The sequence below is a fragment of the Lepus europaeus genome, chromosome 1, assembly GCF_033115175.1.
Source record: "Lepus europaeus isolate LE1 chromosome 1, mLepTim1.pri, whole genome shotgun sequence".
NCBI lineage: Eukaryota > Metazoa > Chordata > Mammalia > Lagomorpha > Leporidae > Lepus > Lepus europaeus.
Window position 1 is genome coordinate 39,672,658 of NC_084827.1, and position 16,068 is coordinate 39,688,725.

General features: G+C 38.9%; 1 pseudogene; it reads right to left on the bottom strand.

Annotated features, from left to right (window-relative positions):
• Positions 1–15,175: 15,175 nt before the first annotated feature.
• On the bottom strand, positions 15,176–15,282 carry LOC133768706 (small nucleolar RNA SNORA40; annotated as a pseudogene).
• Between the last annotated feature and the right edge of the window lie 786 nt (positions 15,283–16,068).

A 16,068-nucleotide genomic window follows, 5' to 3' on the forward strand; every position in this document is an offset into this window, starting at 1 on the left:
ATAATGTGATATTGGTGCAGGCATAAATGTATGGAACAGGGAAGACAGCCTTCCTTTTCTATCAGAAGAAAGCCCCACATATGTTTAGTAATGGGATGTGTGATAGAACCTGCTTTATTGATCAATGGAGAATGGAGAAAGGATCAAGCTTTCAAGAAATGCTTCTAGGACTACTGTTTATCCTTCTGCAGATGTGAAATCAATCTTTTACTTTATATCACACATGCAAAAGACAAATCAGTTTTTTCGGACTTCAAAGTGAAAAAATAAGCTTTAAAATTTTTAACAGATAACATAGAAGTTATCTTTATATGGTAAGTTAAAAGAGGTTAAGTCACACACAAAGTAACAGTAAAATTTGTGTTATCAAAGGATTCTATAAAGTAAAACTCGGGTTACAAACTGGGAGAAGATAGTGCAGCACACACAGTATATAATGAAATCTTACAAGGACATCAAAAAACCATACACAATGAAAAGCAACAAAAGCCATGAAAATGCACATCCTGGAAGAGGAATCCTAAGCAAATAAACACATGAAAGGATACTTCACCTCAAAATTAATCAGGCAAAGGAAAATTAAAATCACCATGAAATACATTTTCATACCTATAATATTGGCAAGTAAGAAATTCTACCAATATCTACTGTTAATATGATGTGATGTAAATGAAGTTTTTATAAAATTATGATGTGAATACCAACCACTTCAAACATTTTGGAAAACAAATTATCATACTCCAACAAACTGGAACCTGTACCCAATAATTTCATATGTGAGTCTTTACCCTACAGAACCCCAGCACATGCATATCTATATAAAAATAGGCATAATAGAACTGAATAATTATGAGACAACCTGAATGTACATTAGCAAAAGAATAAATTGTGATATGTTCATACTGTGTAGACACCACAAAACAGGGGAAAAAATTGCATCCTCAAACAACAAGGAGAGTGAATTTCAGGAACTTGATATGTAATAAAATTAAAAAGCAAATCAGAGATGATTGCATGCAATGTAATTGCTATTTAAAAACCACGCCAAAAGTAAACAATGTGTTGTTTTGGCAATGAACAACATGGCAGTTGTTCATGCAAAGTAAAAAAAAAAAAAAGGTTAAACACAAATTTATCATTTAACTTCCTCTGAGCTGAGAGAAAACAGAATGGAAAGATGGCAGAATAGGAAGGGAGCACACTGATAGTCCGGGAAGAGACAGTTTAATAAAAGTGGAGATACCGCAGGTTCAAGGAAGAGTAGGGGAAGAAACAGCAGAGGACACTCTTCCGGAACTAGTGATTCACAGTGGACCTGCGTGGGGAGTGTGGAAGCCCACAGTTCAGGACACCAGCGGCAGACTCAACACACCAGCGCTGGAACGCGAGGTGCGCCAAACCTCAATAGCCCGAGACACCAGCGGGCAAGCGGAAAGAGGAGACTAGAGGGAACGAGGCTTGAAACTCCGTGGGGAAAAGTTCACCAGCCTAACTAGAAGAGAGAGAGGAAAAAAAAAAGTGACCGATACGGACACGAGTTTCTCTCTCTCTGCTCACCCCTCAAAGGCGAGCAAGACAAAGAGCAAGCGCCATTTTGGACATACGTCATAAGCAGGGCGACCTCAGGTCTGCACCGGCCCTGAGCCTAGAGGAAAACCTGACTCTGGGGGGGGGGGGGTGTGAAATAACGGAGAATAGGATCTAATGAATCTGTAGTGCTGGTGAACTGAGACTGTGAAGAAGGAGACGGTGGGGGAGAGAACTCACAGAATTCACGTGAGTGCACTCCAGAGACACTACAGCTCGGTAGCCTTGGCAACCCAGTGGGAGACTGCAGGAGAATTGGAGCCCACACTGAGGGCAGCACAGATTCCCTGTGTGGTCCTTGGGAAAAGCTTCCGATCTCTGGCTCCTGTGGGTATATCATTTGCCTGCTAACTACCTCCAATTCCGTTCAGCTGTGTGGAATTACTTCTCTTTTGAATCAAAAAAAAAAAAAAGAAAGAAAGAAAGAAAAAAAGAGAGATTTACCACGCCTAACCTGGGAGTGTCACCTTTGGCACACCCTCAACCCTGAGGAACCAAACAGAGCTCTCAGTCCATACTCATCTCAAGACTCTAAGGCTCCATCAAAAGCAGATAGTTCACGTAATCTAGAGTCATAGTATAACAAGAAAAAACACCACAGTGAAGAAATCAAAGAATATATCCAATATGCCAAACAAACACAAAAACCGAGAAACAAGAACAAGGAAGACATGACGCCCCCAAATGAAAAAGATACCCCAATTCAAGATTATGAAGATGATGAGATAGAAGAAATGCAAGAAGCTGATCTCAAAAAATTGATAAGAACATTAAGAAGTTCTCAAAAACAAATTCTTGAACTATACAAATCCTTAATGGACAAGATAGAAAATCTCTCTCATGAAAATGAAATATTAAGGAGGAATCAAAATGAAATGAAACAACTAGCAGAACAAGAAACTGTGATAGTGACGAGAAATCACAATGAAATGAAGAAATCAATAGATCAAATGACAAACACATTAGAGAGCCTTAAAAACAGAATTGGTGAAGCAGAAGAGAAAACATCGGACTTAGAAGACAGAGCACAGGAAAGTATACAGTCAAACCAAAGAAAAGAAGAGGAAATTAGAAATCTAAAAAATATTGTTGGGAATCTAAAGGATACTATTAAAAACACCAACATTTGGGTTCTAGGAGTTCCTGAAGGCATGGAGAGGGATAAAGGATTAGAAGGTCTTTTTAGAGAGATACTTGCAGAGAACTTCCCAGGTCTGGAGAAGGACAGAGACATCCCAGTACAGGAAGCTCATAAAACCCCTAGTAAACATGACCAAAAGAGATCCTCACCACGACATGTTGTAATCAAACTCACCACAGTGAAACATAAAGAAAAGATCCTAAAATGTGCAAGAGAGAAACGTCAGATTACTCTTAGAGGATCTCCCATTAGACTCACAGCAGACTTCTCATCAGAAACCCTACAAGCTAGAAGGGAATGGCGAGACATAGCCCAGGTACTAAGAGAGAAAAACTGCCAGCCCAGAATACTATATCCTGCAAAGCTCTCATTTGTGAATGAAGGTGAAATTAAGACTTTTCATAGCAAACAGAAATTGAAAGAATTTGTTGCCACTCGTCCTGCCCTGCAAAAGATGCTTAAAGATGTATTACACACAGAAACACAGAAACATGGTCACCAATATGAAAGAAGGTAAAGGAAGGAAACCTCACAGCAAAAGATCACAGGAAGCTCAGTTTCTCTTTGACATAGAATTAAACTCTGATGCTCTGTTAAAGCAATGTGTTAAAATAATCTATTATGTTCTCTTGATGTCTGTTAAATTCTAATTGTTCAAAAACAGCTGCATTTTTATTAAGAGCTGTGGGTTATTTAAATATGTGCTTATTTTCAAAAATTTGAATAATCACCTTGTAACAATGATCAAATTTGGTCTATGTTATGTCATGATTTTAACGAATCTTATTTCAACGAGATATTCTGGATTTTGAGCCTTCTTGGCATTCTTGACAGGCATTCAAAAAATCAAAGTCAAACAATCTGGTCTCTAAATTTTCCAGTAAATCCTTGACTTTGGTTTTTCCAGTTTGGGCCCAACTGAAAAAAATCGAAAGACCTATGTCTCTCATCTTATAGACACACCAACTAATCAGTCTATTTGGATTATATTAGAAGTACTGTCAAGATGTGACATGGTACCAAATTTTAAGTTTCTATAATGGAAAATGCTATTAATACAAATGTTTGGGAATTAAAAAGTCTAATGATCTTGTGTTACTAGACATGATAGTTATCTTAATGAGAAAGCCCCAGAGGCCTAAAGGGTTAAATACTTGTAAAATCCTACAGGTGCTTTCAAAAATACTGTGAAGTAAGCAAGTGCCTCTTGTTGGTTGATGAGTTTATAATTTTAAACATGGCAACTTAAAGTATTGTCATCCACAGTTATATATGATTTGCTGCTCATAAAACTAAAGCCTTGTTGGTTCTGTGTTTAGCTGTCCTGCTATAGGTTCATATGGGTTTTTTCCAGCCACTTCTATTGTATTCAGTACTTTGGGACGGCTCTGTAAATAGATGAAGCCAATAATGTATTAACAGTTCCAACTGAGAGAAAGTATGGTTAACTGAGGTTACTAAAAACAAAAAGCAATTCAAATCAATTGACAATTTACAAAAAGAGTTAAAGATTTTAAAAGCTATTATTAAAATTGCTATATTGGTCTATTATGTTATGTTATATTTGTGTACATATTGTATGTCCACATGGGAAAATTTTATTAAGAGTTTTATTTTAAATGGCTTATAGATAAGATGGTCCATAAATTTAAGCTGCTAAAATCAATCAAAGATACATTTTAATTTGTGTGACCAGAATCTGTGTATCATATGTTTTAAACTTGTTGGTAGAAAGAAACTAAAAACATTTTAGATGGTTGTGCTTAAGTTTACTGGCTAAACAAACTATACCATGTTAGATATTTAAGAGGTGATTCCAAATACATGATTCTTAAAATTTATAGAAGGCATTGGACCTTCTGGTAAATGTTTTCTTAAGTTGTTATCTAATGGTTGAAACGGTTTACTAAGTATTCATGTGATATTGCTAATGTCAGCAAGCGATCTAGGACTTGCTCCCTCATTTCTCTATTCTAAGCCCAACTTGTTCTTTCATTTCTCTATTCTCTTCAAGGTAGGAAACTAATTCTATTATGAAGGAATCTGAAGGACACAAAATTTAATCTTTAGACCTTATAAAAGAGATGGCTAACACTTTTCTGTAATAGCATAGCCAAAATAAGAGCTTAAATTATAATCTCATAGCTAGATTTACTTCGCCATCAGCAAAGTATACAATAAGTAGAAAAAACCTCCCTTTCAGACCAAAGGGAAAGAAAGTTTTTAAGTGAGAATATAATTTTCCTCATGGGCATTGTCTACCTTAGAAAAACTACTACAGAACATGCCTGTGACTATAGACTTGTAGTTCAGGCCACCGAAGATTAGAGATGGGACACGGGCACTCCCTTGACTTGCATCCTCTGGTCTGCTTTAACACAAACCAGGAGGAAAAGAAAGCGCGCCATCAGAAGCAATGGGTGGCAGGCCTATTAATGGCTGATCTGTACAGTGATCTGCCCTCAAGGAGACCCAACAGGCCAGTCCACTGCAGTGGCTTTCAAAGTGGTAAGCCTGGGCTTCAGCAGAAGTCAGCTTGTGAAGAGCCCTGGCAGCTCTGCCAAGAGTTGGATCACTGGAAATGGACCTGCCCTGGAGTCGAAGGATGCCCAGGTCAGAGCCACAGATCTTATTGGCTCTAAGCTGAAAAGCCCTTCACTCAGCCCAGCTTCCAAAGTGACCACTGCAGCTGAGGGGACGGCCAAGTAGGGTCAGCAACATTGCAGGCAGAACTGTAAATTTCTTGTTAGAGATGCCACCTGCCTTTACCTGGCCAGCTCTCCTCCCAGGCCAGCCAAGTAATGAAAGTCAACAGAGTGCCTTCCCCTAGGAGGTTCACACCTCCCTTAGGATGTACCCCATGTGAAGAGATAGATAGGTCTGGGCCTCTCAACTTACAAGGCCTAAAGCCCAACAGATTATTATCAAGCCCTTTCTGTCAGGTTCTATTTGCCTCTCAATCAGAAAACTTAATTGTAGCTTAGACAGCACTTTTCTTAGCTCCTCTAATAATAACTCTGTCCGTTGTTCTAGACCCTGTCTAGCACACTTGGGCCAATGGCTTTACTCCCAACCTGTGTGTACTGATGGTCCTCTTCCCCACTTAATGCTGTATAATTGTTCAGACCTGGTTAATGCCACTCTTAGGATCATTGGTTACTATCCTCACCCTGTCTTTTATGACCTTGTCTAAATATGATCAGAGTCGGCGAACTAAGAAGGCTTCCATAGCCTTGGCAACTTATGGCGAGAGCCTAGGGTGGTTACTGGCACCATAAACTAGAGTGTCAATTTGTTAAGTCAACAACAGCAGTCACTGTGCACTTGCTCCTCATGTGGGATCTCTGTCCTTAATGTGCTGTACATTTTGATTTAATGCTATAACTAGTACTCAAACAGTATGTTTCACTTTGTGTTTCTATGTGAGTGCAAACTGTTGAAATCTTTACTTAATATATACCAAATTGATCTTCTGTATATAAAGAGAATTGAAAATGAATCTTAATGTGAATCGAAGGGGAGAGGGAGTGGGAGAGGGGAGGGTTGCGGGTGGGAGGGAAGTTATGAGAGGGGGAAACCATTGTAATCCATAAGCTGTACATTGGAAATTTATATTCATTAAATAAAAGTTAAAAAAAAAAAGAAAACAGAATGGAATTCAGAATCACAGACAAATGTCAAAGGGGATGATAATAATTTTCTAAAACCACATGTTGGACACAGTGTGCATGTGAATCATCATTCCTTCTATCTGAAACATAGTTAATATGTTTTTCACTTACTGTACATTTAGAAACACACTTTTAAAGCAGAGCCAATAGGGGCCAGCACTGTGACATGCGGGTTAAGCCTCCTCCCATGATACCAACATCCCATGTGGGCACCAGTTCAAGTCCCAGCTGCTCCACTTCTAATCCAGCTCCCTGCTAATGCACCTGGGTAAACCAGTGAAGATGACCCAAATGTTTGAGTCCCTATACCCACTTGGAAGCTCCAGGCTCCTGATCATGACCTGGCCCAGCCCTGGTCATTGCAGCCATCTAGGCAGTGAACCAGTGGATGGAAGATCTCTCTGTCTCTCCTCCTCTCTCTGTAATTCTCTTAAATAAAATAAATCTTTAAGAAAATAAAAAGAGCCAATAACAGTATATGATACCTCCAAAATGGCTGAAACAAAGTAATTCTACAGAATATAAAATATCCCAAAATAATTCAAATAGAATGAATTACTTGGAGGCGGCACTGTGGCATAGAGTGAGGCTGCTGCCTGCAGTGCCTGCATCCCTTACAAGTCTCAGCTCCTCCACTTCCGATCCAGCTCTCTGCTGTGACCAAATGCTTGGGCCCCCACACCCGTTTAGGAGACCTGGAAAAAGCTCCTGGCTCCTGGATTTGGATTGGCACAGCTCCGGCCATTGCAGCTATCTGGGGAGTGAATCAGCAAATGGAAGACTTCCCCCTCCCCCTCCCCCTCCCTCTCTCCCCCTCTCCCTCTCTCCCCCTCTCCCTCTCTCCCCCTCTCCCTCTCTCCCCCTCTCCCTCTTTCCCTCTCTCCCTCTCTCCCTCTCTGCCTCTCTGCCTCTCTGCCTCTCTGTAACTCTGCCTTTCAAATAAATAAATAAATCTTAAAAAAAAAGGAATGGATTACTTGATTTTTTTGGCCTATGTTTCTAACAATTGTGATAAGAACAGTAAAACAAAACCACAGAAGCCCCAGCTGAATCATTTCTACTAAGGAACCCATCCTGCAGGTTGGTAGATAAGAAAACTTGAATAGGTATTAAAGGAACATAGAACATGGATGAGAATTTTCAGCCACTTATTTCAGTGTTTGTTGTTACATGAATAGTAATCTCATCACTTAAGCAACCAGAATGCTCAGTGAATAAGTGTCCTGGCAAATTACTCTTTTGACTACTCATTTAAAATTAAACCTCGAGTTAGTTGGAATATTATCTCTCCTTTTAATAGAAATCTCAAGATGACTGCAGATAGCACTAGATGGGGGCAAACTGTTGAAATCGTTACCTAATATATACTAAACTGATCTTTTGTATATAAAGAGAATTGAAAATGAATCATGATGTGATTGGAAGGGGAGAGGGAGCGGGAAAGGGGAGGGTTGTGGGTGGGAGGGAAGTTTTGGGAGGGGGAAGCCATTGTAACCCATAAGCTGTACTTTGGAAATTTATATTCATTAAATAAAAGTTTAATTTAAAAAAAAGATCATCAACAAATGTACAAATGTGGCTCAAATCCTTGCTTACAAAATAATCGAGATCTTTGGAGCTAGGTCTCCCCAGAGATGCTCTGTTCCTACTCCCATTGGCAGAGGTATCACTGGCTCTGAATCTGCTATCTAGGAGCAAAGCTGAGATTGTCAAAAGGATGCCAAGTCTTTGGCATGAACAATGATTACTGTCTTCATAGTAAAAGACTTCAAAGCATACAGCAATGGCTGAATAACAAACACATACTTCTTCACTTTTCATTTCAGAGCAGAAAAATGCACCAACTAGTGTATTCTAGAAGACAACTTACAATGACAAAAATAGGACTGTTTGCTGTGTCAAAGTTTAATGGCATTTGCTAGCACCAGTAAATAATGGAACAGCAAAGGTTTCCCCACAGAGAGAGCTGCAGTTCCAATTCAGCATGACGGTAAATAATCACCATTGTAAACAAGTCACTCTTTAAGGGTCTATAATGTTGTTCTATGAAAACCACTTAGAGCTGAAATCTGAATCAGGTAAATGTTTCAGAGTGCTTATTATCATCAGTGAGGTCTAGGGTAAAACTCAGGGATATCAACAGGCAGGAATTAATCAAGATCAGCATTGATTTTACTTTCTATATTACTGCACAGCTATTTAGATATCAAAAAACCAAGAGCATTACATGGTTGCTTTGTGTTGATTTATGATTCATGTAATGACTGCTCTAGTTGAATCCATTGACTTGTCTAGAATTCAATATCATTGCACCTTGCTTTGCAACAGAATAAAAGGTGATTGCTTATGTCTTGGAAATCTTGTGTTATAGAACCCATGAATATATTTTTGGAACATAAATGCTACATTTCAATGTCACTGAAAAGCCACTGTCTAAAACTATGAAGCTGAAAGGTGAAGAAAATGGCATGTTGAGTTTCTTGGAGGAATATGGAAAAGTAAGGTATTATTATAATTTACTGACAGTAAAATGCTTGCTTGTCTCACGAGTAATATATTTACTAGTATGGCCTCAATAGGAAACATACTCAGAATCTGGACCAATAAAACCAAAGATGGAAACAAGCAAGTTTATTTCTAAGAGACACACATCACACTGAAATGACAGAATCTGATACATTTTCCATTCTTTTAGGCAATTTACCTTCTGTAGGTAATTTAGGAAATTCTATTTCTTTGTCCATGGAAATTTCATGGGATGAGAGGCTAAGCGATTTGGAATCTTTTCTCAGGTCTGATTCATTACTTTGAGGATGTCACTTTGCCTCCCTTAGACTGCCTGTCTTCGGTAAGCTAACGAGAATGAATTATTTTTAGTTTTCCCAATCAGCTGTGATCCACCAGCATAGCAATATCTAAGGAAGCTTATGAGAATCCTAATCCTCCAGGCTGTCATCTGTGTTCCATATGTCCTAGAGATCTATATTTCTTTTCTTTATAAACTGCCCCAGGAGACGCTGATCCACAAACTCATTCATAAGCCACATAATTTAAAGGACCTTTTCATTCTGTGATTCAATGAAACTCACTGGTTGAGCAAGCTGACAATTCGGAGCACACTCATTTTAGAATTATAAAAGACTGATGGCAATTCATTTAAACTTAACATTGGCACTGTACTGGAGAGAATGTCTTTGGAAATGTAACGACGTCCAGTTCTGTGCAACGGGTCAGGATCATGATTATGAACATAAACATCGACATAAGTAGGCATATACAGCCATTAGCAGACATGCTTGTGATATGAAAGGATGCACATGTGAACTGAAGAAATTAAAGTACGCTTTACATACATCTTATAGGATCAATTTCCATTTATAAGGGCAAATTTTATTTGATTGACACATGATTTATTTTTATGAATATCTTTTATTTTATGAATATCTAGAACATAAGATTCACAATGATCATTTAGATTTCATTAAAGTGGCTTTCCCAGATCTCCATGCTCCCTCTGTCCCCAGCCCATACAAATTAGCTACAAAACCTTTCTGTAGATTTTTAAACTGAATGACTTTGTGTGTGGAGTTATTTGACATTATCTGAAAGAATGCTGGAAACAGTTTAAGATATTAAGAACAGCTAACATGCAGCTCTTCTCTCTGATGGTAATTAGACTATTGAGTCAATTGTCTGTGGAGACTAGTCCAGCAGCTTTCTCAAGAGCCACTTTCCTATTCACAGGGGCCAGAGACTATGTGTTGAATTCTTCTCAAAGCAAAGCCGCATCATTCACATGCATTTTACAGGAAAGATAATACATAACTTTCACATCATCCAAAAAAAAAAAAAAAAGTTATCCAGTCTTCCAGGACTGTCCTTGCCAAACGTTGGTTCTTCCTGGAGTTTTGGATATGGATCATGCCTCCCTAATGAGTCCACACTAAGGTTCTCTCAGATTCTGGCTTTAGCCTCCGCACAATCAAAAGCCAATAGAAAGGATAGGGAAGCCTCAGCACTGCGCTGGCCTTACCTCATCTCTCTGCAGGGTAGCTGAGCAGTAGAACAGTTAGGCTAGGAGTCTCCTCCTCTTCATGAGAAATGTTGGCATAAGAGATCCAAAGATCTTGTTAAAAACAAAGAAAGCAACAAGATTCAAAATAATAAAACTAGCAAGTCTTGGTTTTTATAATTTTTCTTCCTGATTTTCCCATTGTCTTCCCTAAAATTTTAATTTTGTGTTCATAAGATTTAGCTACAATGTTATTTATACTTCCTCACTCTCTGAATATTGCACAAAAGAGAACGTGCGTTGTCTGGGCCCAAAAATTCTCTGAGAAGTGGCAACTCCAGGATGTTTTTGTGGTGGGAGTCGTGACTGTGAGAAGCCAGCAAGGGAGGGTGAAACCAAGGAAAAGCATCCTTATCTCTGGTCATTTTCCCAAGCAGCCTCACTGCAGCTCTGAAACCTTGAAAGCGCTGTATTTTGCTCTTTGAAACGAGAGAAACTCTCAGAGAGCCTTAAGAAGAAAAGTTTAGAATTTAAAAATGGCAAAGAAACCAGAGAATGACACAGCTGATTTGATTTCAGAGAGATCACCCTGGAGGCAGCATGAAGAACGATTGGAGAAGGATGAGACTTGAAGGTCAGAGGCTCTGGAACTAGGTTTTACATTTGCACAAAGTCAACGATGGCAGCGTGGAAAACAGGATTGAATTGCAAGGATTTGAACGTGGTATCTGCCATTGCTAATGAAATTCAATATATTTTGGCATGCAGAAAAGAATTTTCTAAGAATCTGCCTTGGGAAAATAAGTAGATGGTACTGTGTTTTGCCAACAACAACAAGGAATTCAGGAAAATGGGATTTTTGTGTAATGATCAGCTTGTGTTAAGGCAAAATTGGAATTGCCATGGCAAATCCTTGTGGAAACATTTATATAATCATCAGTTTTATATGTGGTATCATATATATATATATATATATACAAACACACACATATGTACTCACATGTATGCACAGATATATGCAGATATAAAATACACATATATATACATGCATATGAGAGTGCTTTCAATAGGTTATGGTGAGGAAATGGAGATACCGTACATTTTCTGTGAATATTTGAACACTGTGTGTGTGTCTGTGTGTGCATGTGACAGAGAGAGAGAGAGAGAGGAGAGAAACATCTATGTCTTAGAGACAAATTTGGGACTCATCAACTTATGGGCTGCCCTATGTATGTGCCAAGAAAGAAGACTACAAAGGATCTACAAAAATTGATAATAGTAATTGTTAACAGTAATTGGAGACTGATAAATGATAATATGAGTGTAATGGTGAGGAAAAACATTTGAATTTCAAAGTTGAAGAGTAAATTATAAGTGAGAAATTTGAGAGCAGAAACAAAATTACCCTTTGGGATCATGTGTTTGAAAAGGAAGGAAAGTGACAGAAAAGGAGGATCAAAAGGAGTTTGACACAGAAACCTTAGGCATATTCAGGGGAGGAAACAGTAGAGAAGACATGTTTGAAGACAGTAGGAAAAAGAACGAAGCATGATGTAATCTACGATGAAACTGATTTCAGTGTAGACAAGAGGGTAGAGATCTCCTTCAGTGTACTACAGCCAAGGAAGCCAGAATGGAAGGATGTCCAGATAGTTTCCCAGAGATGGGGAGAAGGACAAGAAGTCTTAAATTTTATACAAGATTATTTTACAGTAGGTCTAGAGCTGTGGCATGATAGGTTAAGCCTCAACCTGCAGCACTAGCATCCCATATAGGCATCAGTTTGTGTCCTGGCTGCTCCTCTTTATATCTAGCTCTCTGCTTATGGTCTGGGAAAGCAGTAGAACATGGCCCAAGTGCTTGGGCCCCTGCACCCATGTGGGAGACCCAAAGGAAGTTTCAGGCTCCTGGCTTCAGATTGGCCCAGCTCCAGCCATTTTGGCCATTTGGGGCGTGAACCAGTGGATGGAAGACTTCTCTGTCTCTCCCTCTCTGTGTCTATAACTCTGCCTCTCAGATAAACAACAAAAGAAATTAATTTTAAAAAACTTTCCATAAAAATTTTTTTTGACAGGCAGAGTGGACAGTGAGAGAGAGAGACAGAGAGAAAGGTCTTCCCTTTTCCGTTGGTTCACCCTCCAATGGCCGCTGCGGCCGGCGCACAGCGCTGATCCGAAGGCAGGAGCCAGGTGCTTCTCCTGGTCTCCCATGCAGGTGCAGGGCCCAAGCACTTGGGCCATCCTCCACTGCACTCCCGGGCCACAGCAGAGAGCTGGACTGGAAGAGGAGCAAGCAGGACAGAATCTGGCGCTCTGACTGGGACTAGAACCCGGTGTGCCAGTGCCACAGGCGGAGGATTAGCCTATTGAGCCATGGCACCAGCCTCTATAAAATTTTAATTTCTTTTTGGAGTATTACATATCCATAGTAATTTTTAATGCAAAACATTTTAAAAGAAAAAGCAGAGTATTCCTATGGGTATAAATAAAATTGCCCCTTCTCCTTGCCACCTCTTGGAAGTATGCCCATAGTGAAAAATGTCTGTAATCCTTCATGCACTAGGCAGGTCACAAATATCCTTTGTTAAGCTTTGAGTCTGAGCTATGCCATTTCTTTCTTCCTTTTTTCCTGAACTATTTAATGCCCATTGTCCTCATCAGTATCACTGAATATTTTTTACATTTTCCTAATGTTTCCCCCCAGTATGATTTTTCTTTCATTTAACTTACTTTATGAGAAAGCAAGAGCCCCATTCCACTCATGTTTATAATTCCAGAACCTGACACTGTGGACTAAGATTTTCCAGCAGAACTTCCTGTGATGGTAAAAAAGTTTCCCTGTGTGAAACTAAAGAATCCTTCTCTTAATTTTAATTACTGTGTGGATAGAATCCACTATATCGAGCAGCACACACTGGTTAAAAGAATTATTTTTAGTTGGAGTTTTGGTTGGTTGATTTTTGCCTTTTTTTTTTCCCTTTTATACGTGTTTTCCAAGGTTTAAATTAGAGAAAGGAGACAAAAGAAGAAAAGAAAAAGTTAAACCAAACAAAGGGACTCAGAACCACCTCAATCCTAATTGCTATTTTGTCAAGTAATCAATAAGTCTCAGAAGACATTGGCAAAGACGGCCCTGAGTCACCTGTAGAACAGAAGAGTGCCAGAAAACTTATGCAAGTTCCATCAACTTTATTTTTAACAGCAATTCTAAGAGATAGGTATCACATCCTTGCACTACAGACATTAAGGAATTGAGACTCAGAAATGATAACTATATTCCCAAAAGCTTCTAAATGAAACATCTAGAATTATAGCCTCAATCAATGGCAATGCCCATGATCTTGGTCCCCAATATGATGCCTAATGTATATTCATCACACCCAGTACTCTAAGAAAGCACATATAATTCTAGAAAAGATTGTTATAAAATATTTGAAAATGAGCAAATCTTTCTAGCACATAAAGGGGATAAATCTTTAGCTAATTAAAAAATAAATATCTGTTCTCCAAATGTCTCATGGCCTAACAATTCTGAACAGATATGATGATATCATATTCATTTTCATGGTACAGATTTAGTAAAAATAGTCAAATCCTAGAACTTTTCTTATATGGCATACATTAAATTCTCCTTTATCATTTCTCAAATAAATTTGCTACATCAAATCTCAAAGAAACACAAAATCATTGGATTGGACCGATAGGAAGAAATTATTTCATGTTACCTCCAAAGAATAAGATTATAAAATGTTGTCTTACCTTCTGGTTTCATCCTAATCTGTGGCATGTTCTCATTATATGTATGACAAACTCTGTAATTTCTTCTCTAGCTTAAGTCCCCAATGTTATAGTAAAAATATACATATCTGTTTTATATTTTCAAAATATTCTTCATCTTTAGTAAAGAAATACACTGAAATGCTGCTGTCAATGTATCCTAAGGCTCAAAGAAATGTGATGGTCTGAAGATTGGTGACATGGCCAAAAGGATACACTTCCTATCTCCCAATGTCTATAAATAAACTGATTGTTTTAAAGTCCCATGAAATGAAACTTTATTTACATCTTAATTATCCAATTTCCTAGAAGTAACATTTGCTAGGATTGGAATCTGTTTAGTGATGGGTATTTCTCAAACATTATCTTATGAAAAAATATTTTAACACTAGAATTCTTCTTTGCCTTCAGTAGCCTCTCCCAGGGTTTCTGCCTCCATGCCTTAGTCTCCTTCTGTGTTAGAATCGTGTGCCCTATTCTGGAGGCAACCTTCTCATGTTCCTCCATATTGTGGCTGGGAAGCAAAGGGGTGCATGAGTAGACAGGACAGAGCCTCAGCTCTCTTTCTTCTGTGACTTTTAAAGTTCTCCTTGGCATAACGAAACTGAGGGTTGTGATGGCTGTTATTGTCTCTGCTAAACATAGACCCTAATTGAGAAAATCATAGGATAAAACCCATAGTGACGTCCTGCTTCAAATGAAATACTGATACCCTTTCATCCTGACAAGGGTAGCCGAGACACACTGCATTTAACACTCAACCAACCGTCTGGGGATTGAACTCTGTTATTTCAGTTGTCAGAACAAACAAAACCGGAGAGAGACGAATTAAGGGGAAAGCAAAAACTTCTGCATTTTGTGTTTCCCCAAGCAAAACTGCCTTATTAGGGAAAAGAATGCGTTTTACTAAATGCGTCAATTCAATCAAGAATGTGTGACACTGCTTTTCTAAGAGAATCATTTCAGAGTTAACATTCTTTTTTTTTATCCTATTCCTGCTTGTATGTATCAAAACTCATACTGATTAATGAGCTCTGAGTTGCAAAACAGGATTTATATTTTGCACCTGTCTGTCAGTCATTGTCCACAAGTAAAAGGAGTTAACATTCTTTATCTGATTCAGGTCTGATTCAGTACACATTTATTGAATTTTTTTAGATAAAGGCCTGCAATTGATCTATTACATTAAAATATGTCGTGTGTTACTATAAGCCTCATTATTCCTTCAATGATAAGGAACAGAAGAAAACAGCAGAGGAATCTAAAACACCAGGGTCTTCCATCAATTTTAGATGGAAAAACCCATAGATGACTGTCCATACTACATGATAACTCCACACTGTGAAAATACACAGTAACTGGGAGTAAACAAGTCACAGAAAAATAGAGTCTAGGGCGGGCATTTGGCACAGAGGTAAGATGCCACTTGGTACCACTGCATCCCATACTGGAGAGCCAGGGTTTGTGTCCCGCCTGTGGCTCCAATCACATCCATTACACCCTGGGAGGCAGCTGGTGACAGTTCAAATACTTGGGCCCCTGCAACTTACATGGGAGACCTAGATTAAGTTCCTGGCTCTCTGTTTTGGCTTGGCCCAGCCCTGGCTGTTGTAGGCATCTAGGGAATGCACCAGCAAATGGAAGATATCTCTCTCCCCTCTCTCTCTGCTTCTCAAATTAGAAATGTAAATGTCTTAAAATTTGTTTTTTTTAAATATAGAACTTAATCTGCTATGGCCTGGGAAAGCAGTAGAAGATGGCCCAAGTCCTTGGGCCCCTACACCCGCATGGGAGACCCAGAAGAAGCTCCTGGCTCCTGGCATCAGATCAGCACAGCCCCAGCCATTGCAGGCATTTGGGGAGTGAACCAGTGGATGGAAG